The following is a 15,110-nucleotide window of genomic DNA, read 5'->3' on the forward strand; positions in this document are numbered from 1 at the left end:
AAAGTCAACAGTATTAGTGAATCTGATTTTGTGTTGAATTTATCTGATGTTGTTTCTCCTCAGTATCAAGATATCTCTGGACAATTTTGGATGAAGTGTCAAAGTGAGGATGAAAACTTGATAATGTTAAAAAATTATCTTTTTAAGGGTTGGCCCAACAAAACCAGTATCAGAGATGATTTACTTCCTTTCTTTAATGTGGCTGATGAGTTGTTTTGTGAGGGTGATTTAATTTTTAAATCTGGTAAGTGCATCCCACCGGTGGGTGTACAGGAGTTGATACTTAAGTTAGCCCACAGTACTCATCCTGGGATTTCAGCCATGAAACGTTTAATCAGACTGAATTTTTGGTGGCTGGGGATGGACAGATATATTGACCGCACAGTTAGAGAATGTAGTGAATGTAGTACCAAGGATAAAATGTTAAAGTTATATGTTCCACCACTTAAAACTGTGAAGTGGCCCGAGTTTCCTTGGAATAAAATAGCGTTTGATATTTCAGGCCCTTTTCACATTCTACCAGAAGCTTCACGTTTCGCTCTAGTTATGATTGATTATCATTCCAAATGGCCAGAGGTAAAATTTGTAGCTAAAGTAACATCTGAAGTGGTTATTGCGTTCTTTAAGGAAATCTTTGCAAGGGAAGGTTGTCCTTCTGTGTTGGTGTCGGACAATGGTGTACAGTTAGTTTCATCTGAAATGAAGTCCTTCTTGCAAACTTGCAATATTAAACATATGAAGACTTCTCTTTATGAACCACATGAGAACGGACAGGTTGAACGCTTTAACCGTGTATTGAAGAGTTTTGTGGCTGATGCCATTAAGGAGAAAAGCAATTGGTTGAATGTACTTAGAGAGAAGCTTTGGACATATCGTATAACTCCTCATACCACCACGGAAGTTAGTCCTTTCAAATTACTCAAAGGTAGGGATCCTGCGTCTAATATTTGTCCTTGGTGGTTTAAGGAAAGATGTAAAAGTTTGAGAGAAGATGAAGTTGATATCCAAAACGTTGCGAATAGGGTTAGTTGTAACCAAAGTAAATCAGCTGTGTGGTACAACAAGAAGTGGAGGACAAAGGAACATAGTTTATGTGTAGGTGATTGGGTCAGGATTTTAAAACCTTTCATGGTTAGCAAAGGTACAAGTAAGTATGGTAGACCTATTCAAGTTAAAAGAGTTTTCAGTAACTATCATCACCCAAGATGGCAAAGTTTGGAATTTGAGCAAAGTTGCAAAATGTCCTTTACAAAATGATGCACAACTCCAGTATCAAAGTTGTTCCGATCAAAGTGACAATTCCTTTGATAATACAAATTCAAGTTCCTTCTCTGACTCAGTAGCTTCAAGAGTCAAAGGGGATATGCGTTTTAGAAGAAGACCTTCCACTTTACAGGATTTTGTATGATTAATAATTTTGTTTATTTCTTTTGATGAGGGAGATGTGTTATATTCTACATTGCTAAGTTGTCATGTATATTTATCCTTTCCCTTTAAGTGCATGTGCCATATTATGTTTCTACTCATGTTCTATATTCTGAACAGAGCTTTCCTCACGTAGCATTCTGTACTGATTATCAGTTATAGCCTGGACTTTGATGTACTAAGACTTGATGCTGTGCTGTTTAATAAATCTTCATAAAACTCAACTTTCCTTGGATTATTACAATCACAATGTGTTTTCTAGTCTGTGTTGCTTTTATGTTCCTCAGCCAAAATAAAGTATTAAAACCGAAATCGACTCAGGCTAGATTAAATAGCCCAGCTAATCAGCAAATAGCATACTACACTAGCCATGCAGAGAGTTTAACAATGCCTTAGGGTGAGCATAGCACACCTTTTTGAGGTTTGGGCTGACTGGTATAAGCTTTGCTTAGTATATCGGTTCAGCTCTTTCTTATTTTTATTTTTCATTTTATTAACTCAGTACGTCTAGGATGTCTTCTCGACTTAGTAAATTATGTCATTTTTGTCCGTAGTTTTATGAGCTGGCATTACTGTACAGATAAGATACTTGAAACAAAACAAATGTAAGATCTATTTGTCTGTAGAAAATGTTATTGGAAAACATGTTTGTCTGTGTTCATGAGACCTTACCACACTGAGCTGGCATGATCCAGAGAGGTGTGTCTCAGTGCTGTTAGCTATCAGCTCCCAGATATATGGCCTTCTAAGAAGTCTGAGTGTTACTCCCACATGTCATGAGCTCTCACATACACCTTGATTCCACAGGTTGCGATAATTTGTTATCTAATCCCTATAAACAAGTTAATTACAAAGGGTGCAAATGTGATGTTAAGAACCATCTACTCGTGTGTTTAGTTATTCAGATCTACCTCCACAACTCAGCCTTAATAGACAAAGTCACCCAAGAGCAACTGAGTTATATCTATGAGCATCCACATTCGCTTCTTCCAAAACCCCACAAATTTGCAGTATTATCCCAGGGTATTAACCCTATGAACCCTTATACTGGAACACTGAAAGACCTATAAGTAGACCCTCACAACACCTAAGCTCAAATTCCAACTACAAAGCCATTTCCTTGGCTCATTTCCCTCAAGGAGAGTGGTTGAGGTACTCCCAGAGAACCGAAGGCAGCTCTCCAAGCAAACCTAGGCACTCTCCATGGACTGCCTCTACAAGTACTGACTTCTCATTTTCCTTTCCCAGAGCGGGATACACCTAGAGATGATGACAGCTCTGTGACTTTCCCAAAACAAGGTTACGCCGCTTCATGATCCACTTCCACAAGTTGAGACTTCCCATGAGTCTTTGCTAGAGTGTATCACACCAACAGATCACATCTCTGTAACTCATCCAAATAAGCCTAGGACATTTTATTGTCTACGTCCACAAGTAGTGACTCCTCATATGTTTTTGCCGCAGTGACTGATGCTCATTGTGTATCTCACCTTCACAAGTGATGATAGTTTTGTGGCTCACATAGAACAATGAGCAGGTTTTTTCGTGACTCTGACTCCATGTTTTCCATGTACATATCACCCAAACTGATTCCCCATAATTATAGGACTGTGTCTCACTCGTCAACCCACACCATGTTACACACTTATTTATTACATAAAAACACAACAGCAGATATGTCAAAATAATTTATTTAGTGGAACTGGAATGAGCCGAAGTCCTTGGCACCGGCACGTTCTAAACAACCCACATGATACAGAGATTCAATATATTAGTAAATAAATAGATTTTTTACATTTTACCAAACTGAAATGCCCCCCTCTCAAAAAACATATATATAAAATACAGACGTTCTGCAATATAAACATTTTTCATTATTTTTGAACTTTTTTCTAAAAAGGTACCACCTACGTGATATAAAAAATATAAAATTAGCATTTTCGCTGTGGAACCAACAGAGAGGGGTTCAGGAGGCAGAGAGGGGTTCAGGAGGCAGACAGGAGAGCTCGGCCATCACATGTACATACACTGATGAAGGAAAGGCTGAGGTTGGTGATGAAAGGTTATGAGGACTGCTGGGGTATCATTGGCAGAAAGGCACAGTGGAGGCTATGAATGGTGCGAATAATGGTGGTGAGGCCCTACAGTGGAACAGTTAAAGAGAAGTGCAAGGGCTGACCGATGTCACCTGCAGCCTACAAAGGCATTCTAAGGAATTTCTATTTCTTTGGTCTTAAACATGGACAGAGGACCCTGATCTACCTTATGGTTAGGGAATCTAAAGCAGTAAGGCACTGACTGATGTGAAAAACTGCAAATATTTACCTAAGTAGGACTTTCAGAGCATTTTCAGGGTATGCGTACACAGCAACTTCTGTACCCGGTTAGCATTGGTATTTGTATTGAAAACACATTGGTGAAGTGTGAAGTAGCTGCTACCTGTACTAGGCACCCAAGGTTTACACTGGATGTTAATATTACTTCTGAGTGATAAGGAATACGTTTGCACTGGCTACACACATTCTATATGCACAGCTACCCCTCGGCTGCATAGGCGTTAAATAGCTGCACAGATATCCACTCATGTTACACACAATGTTTGCAATAGGCATTTTGTACCTGCACAATTATTCCTCAATTTACACTGATTGGATAGCATACCTATTTAATAACTGAAAAACTATCCCTCATGTTGAATAGGTTGTTAGGTAAAGGCACAAGATAAATGCACAGCAGTGCATGAGATTACACTTTAGAGAACCGCACAGCTAAACGTTCAGGTTGCAGAGCACGTACAAGAATCCACCAGGTTACATAAATGGTATTGGCTTTAGACAACTGCACAGATATCCTTCATCTAACAAAGACTGTAAAGGCATTAGACATCTGCACATCTACCCACAAAGATGTTATTGACTTTAGACAACTGCAGAGTCACGTAGGGCACATGTAGGTAGGGATATGCCCCTGCCTAGACAATTTGTAAAGGCATTAGGCGGCAGTTCAGTTCATGGTGCAATCTATATGGTATATACAATACAGTGCTAAGTCATATCGCTCGCAACACAGATCTGAAAGACTTGCCCCCTAGACCAGAGAACTATCCTGGATACAGTTAACAAAATACACTCAATGAGGTGGACTTGCAAGCATAGATTTCCCTGATCTTGAAGGATTAGCCTACAGACATCAAAGTTGGTTTGGTGTTGCTTTGAGTGACGACATAGGCTGACCGATGTTTCAGCTTAGCCACCACTCATGCCATGTAATATGTGCTATGAATAGCCGCTCAAGAAGAGATGCCACCTCAATCTTGTTTGCCGGAGAACAAGAAAGATAGTGGTTTTGTAGGCTTCAGGCAGTACACAGTAGCCATGCCATCATTATTTGAGAATGATAAGAGGTCAGTGATGTTATTCCCATTACTAGAGTTCTGTACAACCTCTGTCCAATGGACATGGCGAGCGTGCACTGCGTGAAGTCTAGAAAAAACGTTGTATTTGTTATTCTCTGGCCAAACAATAATGAAGTGGCATCTCTTCTGGAGAGGTCATTCATAGCACATATTACATGGCTCGAGTGATGGCTAAGCTGAAACATGAGTCAGTCTTTGTCGTCACTCAAAGCAACACCTAACCAACTCTGCTGTCTGCAGGCTAAGCCTTCAAGATGTAATATGTGCTATGGATGACAGCTCCAGAAGAGATGCCAATTTATTCTTGTTTGGCTAGAGAACAACAAAGACAATGGTTTTTGTAGGCTTCAAGCAGTGCATGCATGCTAGCCATGCCCATTGAACAGAGGTTGCGTAGAACTCTGATAATGTTATGCTGTGTTTTCTTAAGTGCCGAAAAGGCAATAACTTCACTGCCCTCTTGAGATTTACAAATAATGATCGTCCGCTCCTGGCAACCTATCGAGATGTGCAGTAGAGAGGTGATTCTGCCACATCTGTGATCCCATATATTAAGCCATACCACGGAGGAAAGGCTCTTCCAAACCATGTACCGTCGACATCTGGCGGGCTGAAGAGCCCAATGCCACTGGCTGAGCAGAAACCATTAAAGATCCCTCAAGCTCTATAGAGGGGCACACTATTGTTGCCTTGTTCACAGTAGTGGGCCAACATTATTTTCTTCAACGGTGTTGAACCCTTATGCGATAATGTGCAATACCCAGACATGTACCGCTTTAGCTCAGTAGAATTTATTTTGGTGATGATTTTCAATCTTTCCTTTGCAGTGGGTGTTTTCTCAATGAAGCAGCAACACTCAATGCAGCGTGGCACCTTCTTTCAGCAATTCCTTCCTCCTGGCAGTGATGGCTTTTGCTGGAGAATGGTACACAACAGTACGCCTTGAGTGATAACTCTTTTGGTCCTCATAACAACTCGAATACAAGCTTTAATTTCTAGTGGGAACCACATGGGCTAGAAACAATGCAACTGAAGACGATAAGGCATGTTCTAAACTCTGGCCAGGGACAAAACGTGAGCAAGAGCAAGGCTGGATGGAAGGTGGCAGCATGTGCTATTGGGCTGTGCTCTTGTTGTAATATCAACAAAAATGACTTTTTCTATAAGGGGAAAAATCGTAACGGCCCTCTCATTTGCCTCTATTGTAAATAAATATTTGAAACAGAACTCCACTATAAAATAGGGCACATTATGCAGTCGGTTAAGTGCAATTGAAACGTCAAGAGGAAGTGAAGTCCAATGAAATCAAAGAACCCTGAGGCAGAGAAATCCAGTGCAGTGTAGTAGTCTGCAGTCAGTGAAAACCAGTATGAACAGGAATCAGTAAACAGTGCTATGTCCAGTGTACCACAAAGCCAAACAAAGGCAGAAGTTCTGGGATCCCATGAAGAGAAGGTGAGGCGAGTGAAGTTGTGTCCAGTGGTAATTCTAGCAGCTCCGAATGTCAAGGGCTAAATTGCCAATATTGGTTAAGAACTTTCGCTGTGCATAATCCTTAAGGTCAACACCAAGTACGGTATCCAGGCTGCTGCTGTAAAGAAACAAACAAATATAAATAAAGTTTTCACAGTAGAAATAGGAATACTGTTTTTATGATGCCAAAATATAGATTTCAGTTCAAAGATTCCGTGTTGGAATTTTTATTTAGTGTGTGCATTCAGACATTCATGGTGTTTCACCAAAATTGCAAAAGTTGTACTGGCTGATAAAAATACCATATACCACATGGACCACCGACCCGTATTCTGAAAATAAGGAGGATGCAACCAAGTAAAGAGAAAAGAAATGAGATATACACTAAAAAAGCTCTTATTTCTCCTATTATGGTGTCGTTTTGGCTACAGATACTATGCCTTTTATTAAAATGAGTATTGAGGGGGCGTGGCCAAGATGGCGGCGGAGTAAGACGTGCCTTGCTGTCCCTCCGGCGCCGGGCCTCTCATAGCATTGTCCAGCGCTTGACCCCGGTCTCTTCTACGGCTTCTAGTCGGCCCCGGATTTCCAGGGGGTCGTGGCCGGTGTTTGGAGAGGAGTCGGACCGCCTGCTGCGATCGCAGTCGGGCGCAGAACATCGGCGTGTAGCGGCCGGCCGGCGCTACTGGAGTCCCTGGGGCGCCCTTGCCGCGCTGTGGGAGCTGTGGACCACGGCGGGCCCTGCAGGGAACAATACGGGCCGCCGGAGAGGAGGGGAGCCACGTTACCTGCGTTCGGCGCAGTGAAAATCGCCGACATCTGTGCGGAGGCGGGGCCCTGGGGCCGAAGTGGCGGTGCCTCCCGCCCCGGCTGGGGCGATACGCGAGGTCAGGGATTCGGCCTAGTAGCGATCGGAGGTCCTGGCCGCTACGGGCCGCACTGGCGACACTGTTCAGGGCGGTGCAGAGGACTTCTGCTTGTGCCGGCCTAGAGACCTGTAGAGGTGTGGAGCTGGAGCGTCCCGCGATTGGGGAAGCATAATCACCGGACTTACGCTACCCGGGCTGGTCCACCCAGGGTTCGCGCACCAGGTGGAGCCGCAAAGGCCCGTGGCCCTGGGCCCCCTGCACTGACGGCGGGGCTGAAGCACTGCAGGGGCTGGGACCTCACGTGGTGAGTGGTGTGGTGCGCCAGAAGACGCCAGCGCGCACTGAGGACACCCTGTCCCTGGAGACGCTCCGCCGGAGAGGCCAGGACCCTGTTGACGCCTGGGGCGGACATTGCCTCCGCCAGGGGGAAGAAGAGACGGTCTTGAGTGCCGAGGTGCTACACCTCGGTGATCTGGCCGGAGTAAGCTGCGGGTCAGAGGGAGGAGTACAAGGGGCACCTCGCATGCTTCCAGGACCTGTGTCTGCAAGCCACGAGTGGGGCAGCAACTTATGACCCGGCGCGTAATCCCCTGAATTGGAGTGGTTCCTCTGTGTGCTGGTGCCGCGGGGAATAGAGGCCTGTGGCGCCTGGACCTTCCTGACCTCCGCGGGGACGGGGGGCTCCCTGTAGCAACTGGGTAGCGATCCCGCCTACTACTAGCTGCTGGACCCCGACGGTGCTCCACTCTCCTACATAGAGCTTTCCCGCCCTTCCCGCCGGCGGGGTGGTGCGGCGGCGATGGCCTCCACGCAGCGCAAAGGGAAGCCTGGAAGGGAGGGGCCGTCCAAGAGCTCCCAGCCTCCGGCCTCCCCTGGCCCTAGTGCTTCGCCTGGGAGAACGGATGATGAGGCCCCGGCCACGAAGGCTTTTATGACGGAACTCTTCGCATCGATAAAGGAGGATATCTCGGAACTCCGTGCCCAACTTGCTTCGGATCTCCGTGAGGTGAGGAGGGACGTCGACGGTATCGGAGAGCGAGTGGCCACGCTGGAGGATCACGACCTAAGCATGGCCAATGACGTCCATCAACTGCAGCAGGATGTGCTTCGTCTTATGGAACAGAATATAGACTTACAAGCCCACGCGGAGGACCTGGAGAATCGTTCCCGTCGGAACAACATCCGCATACGATCGGTGCCATGGGACGGCGAGGCGGGAGACCTCAGAGGCTATGTGCAGGCACTCTTTCTACAAATCTTGGACGGAGAGGACTTGCAGGAGGTCAGGATGGATAGAGTCCACAGAGTGGGACTGCCCAGGCGTAATGGTGGTCCGCCTCCCGACATACTTGTATGTGTGCACGACTTCCAGTTCAAGGAGCGAATCCTTCGAAAGGCACGGGATATCCCCTCCTTGCAGTTCCGTGAACATCGACCTCAACTCTATCAGGACTTGGCTGCCACGACACTACAGAAGAGGCGCGAATTCCGCCCGGTCACGGGCTACCTGCGAGAGCACAATATCTCTTACTCCTGGGATCACCCCTTTCGCATAGTCTTTCGTTGGCAGAATCGACTGGCGCAGATTCGGTCTCTCTGAGAGGCAAAGGAGCTTCTGAGTATTGAAGACGAGACCCCTGCACCTGGCCCTAGCAGCCCTTCACCGCGGAGGAGGCATCGCTCCTCATCATGGCACAGAGTGGGCTCGGAGGCGAGTCGCAGACGACCTGATCGCATGACTAGCTTACAGGAGAGAGGGAGTGCGGTGGCCTCTGTGGCTTCTGTGACGCTGATGACTTCTCAGCAGAGTTCCGGGGCGGCCTGACCACCGGATAGCTGGCCCTAGGATGCCGGAGGGACGCACATACTCAGGTACCGGGGATATGTATGTACTTTCTGAGAAGACACCCCGGTCTTTGGTCTTGGGGGACCCGTTGTTTGGTTCCCGCCCCCGCCCCCTGGGAAGTATGTCTCAGGGTTTGTTTTTTCCAGGACTGTTTTGCTTGGTTTCTGGGGTTTTTGGGGTGTTGGGGCGGGGGGGGGGGGGGGGGGGGGGGGAGGAGGGGGGAGTAGGACGAGGGAGGGGGCTGAGGGGAGGGCCTGTTGGGGCGGGTGTTGGGGTGGGCTGTATGGTGGTGCTGACTGTTGGATGCTTGCTGTAGGTGCTAGCCGAAGTGCAATGAAGGGACCTGTTGAGGGAGGGAATGTCTGGACGGGTGATGTGTGGAAGGAGTGGAGATGTGGGGCTAGTGCGATTGTGAAGCGTTGGATGCTGAGGTTTCCCTATGCCTATTAGTATTGGCACATGGAACGTGAAAGGCCTCAACTCCCCACAGAAGCGTCAAAAGCTATGGAAATATTTGTTAGACCATCATCTGGATGTAGTGGGTCTCCAGGAGACCCATCTTGCATGCGAGGACGAGCTCCGGCTCCGTCACAGGCAATTTCCCCTCATCTATAGATCTTCTGCCTCTACCAAGCACAGGGGGGGGGGTGGCTCTTCTTTTCCGGGCGTCCCTCCAATTCCAGCCTTTGGGAGTGAGCTGTGATAAAGACGGCAGATGGCTGATGGTCAAAGGGATGCTGTATGGACGTCTGTGTACGTTTGTGGTGGTGTTATGAACCCAATGCCCAACAGAATAGCTTTCTTCAGGGATTGTTGGACAAGGTGGGAGGCTTTGTGGAGGGCCATCTGTTTGCCATGGGGGATTTCAATATGGTATGGGACAAAATTCTTGACAGCTCCCGTGCCCAGAGGACGGACTCTGGTGTCTTTTCCTCTGCAACGAAAGACCAGGTGGGGGATCTGGGACTGATAGACGGATGGCGCACCGTGCACGCTCAGACCAGGGACTATACCTTTTTCTCCCACGTGCACCACACTTATTCACGTATAGATCATATTTTTTTAAGCCAGGCGCTCAGATGTCCGCGATTCTAGGATCTTTCCGCTCTCTATTTCAGATCATAGCCTGTTGGTACTCATGCTGCAGTGGTCAGTGAAAGGGGATGGCTTTCGGAAGTGGTACTTCCCGGCGGCGCTTGTACGAGATGATGCCTCTTGTAAGGAACTAAGGAAGGCCATCGGGGAGTTCTGGACTCTCAACCCGGCCTCGGACACGTCTGTGTTCAACACTTGGGACGCCTGTAAGGCCTCCCTGAGGGGCATCTGCATTAGCCTCAATGCGGCCCTTAATCGATTGAGGAGGGAAGACCGGGAGAAGTTGGAGGTTGAACTCGAGGGTATGGAACGGGCGCACAAACTAAACCCTTCCCGCGCGACACTCCGACCGCTGACGGCTGTCAGGGGGAAGTTGAAAGCCCATTACAACAATCGTGCCGAGTTCACCCGCCTGAGACTGCGACGTGTGTCGTATGCGCAAGGGAACAAGGTGGGTCGACATTTGGCCCGTCAACTTCGGGAGAAAAGAGAGAAAGAATATATAGGGGGGATTCAGGACTCGGGGGGGCTTCATGCGGCATAGGGATGGAGATAAGGCGGACATCTTTGGCCGGTTCTATGAGGCACTCTATAAGGGAGATTCCCTAGACCAGCATGCGCAAGCCGCATTTCTATCAGACCTTCCCTTCCCGCAGGTCTCTGATGAATGGAACGAACGGCTTACGGCCCCCTTTACCAGGGAGGAGGTACTCGAGGCGATTAAGGCCTTGAAACCTAACAAAGCTCCCGGCCCGGACGGCTATTTATTTATTTTAATTTCTTATATCGCGCAGGAATCAATCCCATGGGGTATCTCCGCGCTTTGTCTGCCAGCATGTGTTAGGGGGACTGAGATGCTTTAAAGGGACTGAAATGCTTCCTGAAAGAGGAGTGTTTTCAGCACCTTTCTGAAGGCCAGATAATTGATGTTCATCCTCAGTTCGGTGGGGAGTTTATTCCACATGGCAGGACCAACTGATGAAAAAGCTCGGTCTCCCTGCCTAGCTCTTTTTGTTGCAGGAGGTTTCAGAAGAGCTTGGTTGCTTGATCGAAGCGAGCGGCTTGGTTGGTACAGTTCAACAGTTTGGGATAGATATTTGGGGCTGTTCCCATATAAACATTTGTGAACCGTGCAGCATATTTTAAAACTGATGCGCTGTCGTATCGGGAGCCAATGTAACTCCATCAACAAAGGCTTAGAGGGGGTCCTGGCCTGCACACCCATGACCAATCTAGCCGCCGTATTCTGGACCACCTGCAAACGACCTACTGCATCAGCGTTTGCTAGCGTCAGTAGGCCGTTGCAGTAGTCTAGGCGGCTAGTAACCAAAGTCTGCACGAGTGTCTTCCTATAGGTGTCAGGAAGATACGGAAACACTCGCCGTAGAAGACCAATGGTAAAGAAACACATTCCTGCAGTATGATTGACATGCTCCTTGAGGGTCAGCTTTTGGTCAATCTTGACCCCTAGATTTTTTACATGGGGCTTTGAAGTGGGAACTGGGCCTAGGTCCAGCGGCCACCATTCAGGAGACCATAGAAGACTCGCCCTGCCAAAGAGCATAACCTCGGTTTTTGCAACGTTACATTGGAGGCAGTTGGCGGCCATCCAATGTGACACTGCCCTCATACCCTCAGCAAAATTTTCCTTGACTGTAGGGCCAAGGGAGCTGAAAGGGTAGAGGAGCTGGGTGTCATCAGCGTAGGAGACTGGTATGAACCCATACTTCCGCACAATCTCAGCAAGGGGGGCCACATATACATTGAATAATGTAGGACTAAGGCATGAGCCTTGTGGCACCCCCTTCGTGAGCGCCTTCGAGGTGGAACGATAGGGGCCCAGGCTGACAGATTGTGATCTCCCTGAGAGAAAACTCTCCAGCCAAGATAGAGCTAAGCCTCCAATTCCCACTCCCTGCAAGCGGCTGAGAAGGATGTTGTGAGACACGGTATCAAAGGCCGCAGACAGGTCCAACAGCACTAGTATCATAGACCCTCCTCTGTCCTGTGACATTTTGATCTTATCAGTCACAGATAGGAGGGCCGATTCAGTGCTGTGGTTGGGCCTGAACCCGGATTGAGATTGGTCCAGGCCCCCTGTCGCCTCGATAAAGTTGGAAAAGATGGTATTAGCGTGTTTCTCAGCCAGCTTGCTAATAAAAGGGAGAAGGGAAATGGGGCGGAGGTTGGAGAGCTCTGACCAGGGAAGGGCGGAATTTTTCCGTATAGGATTCACAACCGCCTCCTTCCAAGGTTGTGGAAGTTGTCCCTTGGCAAAGGAAAGATTCATAAGCTCCTGAATGGTAGGGCCTAATGATTCCACCAGAGGGGAAATCATTTTTGCAGGAATGAGATCAGTGGGGGAGCCGGTCTTCATGTTACCAATAAGCGTGGTCAGATCTTTTAAGGTAACTTCTGGAATTGTATGGAGCATTTTGTCAGGGGCCATTGAGGGGGGGGGTCTCAGGGTCCAAAGTCTCCAGAGAGCCTGTAGCTGTCACAATTTTCTTGTATATCCCCTCAATTTTTTCCTCAAAGAATTGGGAGATGTTGTTGCAGAGATCTTTAGAAAAAACATCCGGGCTCTCACATATTACAGGGTTGGTAAAGGACTGTATGATTTTAAATAACTCTCGAGTGGAGTTGCCTGCCTCTGTTATTTGGGAGGTAAGACTGGCTTTCCTTGTTTTTTTGACATTTTTATAATAGGTAGTCATAGATGTTAAGTAGCAATCTTTGTCTTCCTCCTTATGTGTCCGTCTCCATAGTTTTTCCAATCTCCTGCACCCTTGCTTTTCTATTTTGAGGGCCTCAGTGTACCATGCTTCCCTTTTGGTTGTGGTGGATTGTTTGACTATTTTTTGAGGAGCCAGGGTGTTGATGGCTTCCATCAGTGAGGAGTCAAATTTTGAGAGAGCTGTCTCAATATCGTCCAGGTTTGTAAAGACTGGCTGTTTCCAGACTTTGGAAAACCTATCCGGGGTGACTTTATGCCATGGCCTACGTTAGGTCATTTGCGCGGTGGATCGGTTAGTATGTTCGGGTAGATGGAGAAGGGAGAAGTCCAACATTTTATGGTCCGACCAGTAAATATATTTGGGGGGGTAGCAATGAACATTAGGAAGGGTCGTAAAAATTAAATCCAGAGTGTGGTCACCAGAGTGAGTGGGGCCACTACTTCGGAGGTGAAGACCCAACAAAGCCAGATCTGCCAGGAGTGCAACAGTGTCAGGGTGGTCCACAATATCAATATGAAAATTAAAATCACCTAGTAAAATGAAGTTTTCATTAGTTTTCATATGTGGAGCTAGAATTTCTGTCAGAGCTAAAGAGAACCCAACATTGGGTCCGGGTGGACGATACACTAGGGCTCCTTTCCAGTGAATCTTAGGGCTGATCTTTAGATGAAAGATAATTAACTCCATAGTGGGTAACAATATTTGTTCCAAAATCCTGATATTCAGACTGTCCTTATAAACAATGGCGATCCCGCCTCCTACTTTCTCCAGTCGGTCTTGACGGAGGATTTTATACCCCATAGGTATTCCCAAGGTGATAGTTGGAATAGTGTGGGGTTTAAGCCATGTTTCAGTAATGAAACAGATCTCAGGCTTAATGCTGTGTATGGAGTCCCAGAGTTCTATGTGATGCTTTGGGAGGGACCTCACATTGAGTAGAAAGCTTTTCCAGCCATTAGGGGTGACAGTGTTGATATTAGGATGACCAGCTATTATATAGTGATGAGTAGCTTGAAAACCACATTTTAAGCATGAGAAAGGCCCTCCGGGGCTGACTAGCGGTTTGTTGGTGCATCTGTGTGCTACCAGGGGTTGCAGGGCCAAGAGATCATGTGCCGAATATCTTAAGGTAGGGGCATCCATAACCGAAATGCGATAGTAAAGAAGGGGAGCCCCTAGCCCCGTCCTGGCGCGGACGGGCGCAGACGGGCAGCTCTTTGGCTGGTCTTCGGCGTCGCTGCGGCGCCGCTGCGCGCGTACGCTGCGCGCTAGAAGGGGGCGATGGCTAAATAGGCCCGCAAAACGCAGCCACTAGAGCGCTAAGCGCTCAGGAAGTGCCTGGCTCTCCCTGACCCGCCCTCCGCGCGACGGTATTGGCTACCGCGTCGGACCGGGGCGGGCAGGAGGCAAAGACGAGCACAGGCTTCCCTCAAGTGTAAGTTCCCTCCCCCTTGTAGTCAGGAGCGAAGGGAAGTGCTAGTAACGACCAGCAGATAACCAGCTGGAAAGGTGTTGGTGCAGTGAGTGCAGGTAAAGTGAAGATTACATTTCTAAAAGCACAGGAAATACGCAAACTGCTTATTTCTACCAATCGTTTGCTTCTGAACTGGTTGACTACTTGGCCTCCCTCTTCAATGAGATGGCGACCACTGGGGAGTCCTCTGGCACTATGGCCGAGGCCCTGATCACCGTGATCCCCAAACAGGGGAAGGACCCCTCCAGATGCGCTTCATACCGCCCGATAGCCCTCTTGAATGTGGACGCTAAATTGTATTCCTCTATCATCGCCCGCCGGCTACAAGATCTGATGCCGGCCATTATACATCCGGACCAGTCCGGATTCATTAAGGGGCGGCAAACTCATGACAACCTACGGAGAGTGCTGCATTTAATAGAGAAGGCCACCAGATTCCGCATTCCGGCAGTACTAGTGGGGCTGGATGCGGAGAAGGCGTTTGATCACGTCGACTGGGGGGTTTTATTCCGCACCCTAACCGCCTTTGGTTTTTCACGCCAATTCCTGACGATGGTCCGTGCGAATTATAATAGCCCTACCTCGAGAGTGCTGATTAACGGTCACCGGTCTGCCTGTTTCCCTCACTCCCGAGGAACGAGGCAGGGATGCCCCCTCTCCTCTTTGCCTTGAGTATCGAACCCCTAGCACTAGCGATCCGGGAGAGGGACCAGATCAAGGGCCTTCCCTTTGCAGGGGAGCAGCACAAAATATCCCTCTTTGCGGACGACGTACT

The 15,110-nt window shown here is 48.0% G+C and overlaps 1 protein-coding gene across 2 annotated transcripts in view; it reads right to left on the bottom strand.

The window, feature by feature from the left end:
• Nucleotides 1–3,100: 3,100 nt before the first annotated feature.
• RNF43 (ring finger protein 43) overlaps nt 3,101–15,110 on the bottom strand; it is a 423,348-nt gene continuing 411,338 nt past the window's right edge. The window contains exon 10 of one of the 2 annotated variants that reach the window (XM_078679486.1): nt 3,101–6,431. The gene's annotated coding sequence lies outside the window, so the exon portion shown is untranslated. The remainder of the gene's footprint in view (nt 6,432–15,110) is intronic. The other variant, XM_078679487.1, reaches the window with a different exon arrangement.

Source organism: Lissotriton helveticus, chromosome 3_1 (assembly GCF_964261635.1).
Source record: "Lissotriton helveticus chromosome 3_1, aLisHel1.1, whole genome shotgun sequence".
NCBI classification, from domain to species: Eukaryota; Metazoa; Chordata; class Amphibia; order Caudata; family Salamandridae; genus Lissotriton; species Lissotriton helveticus.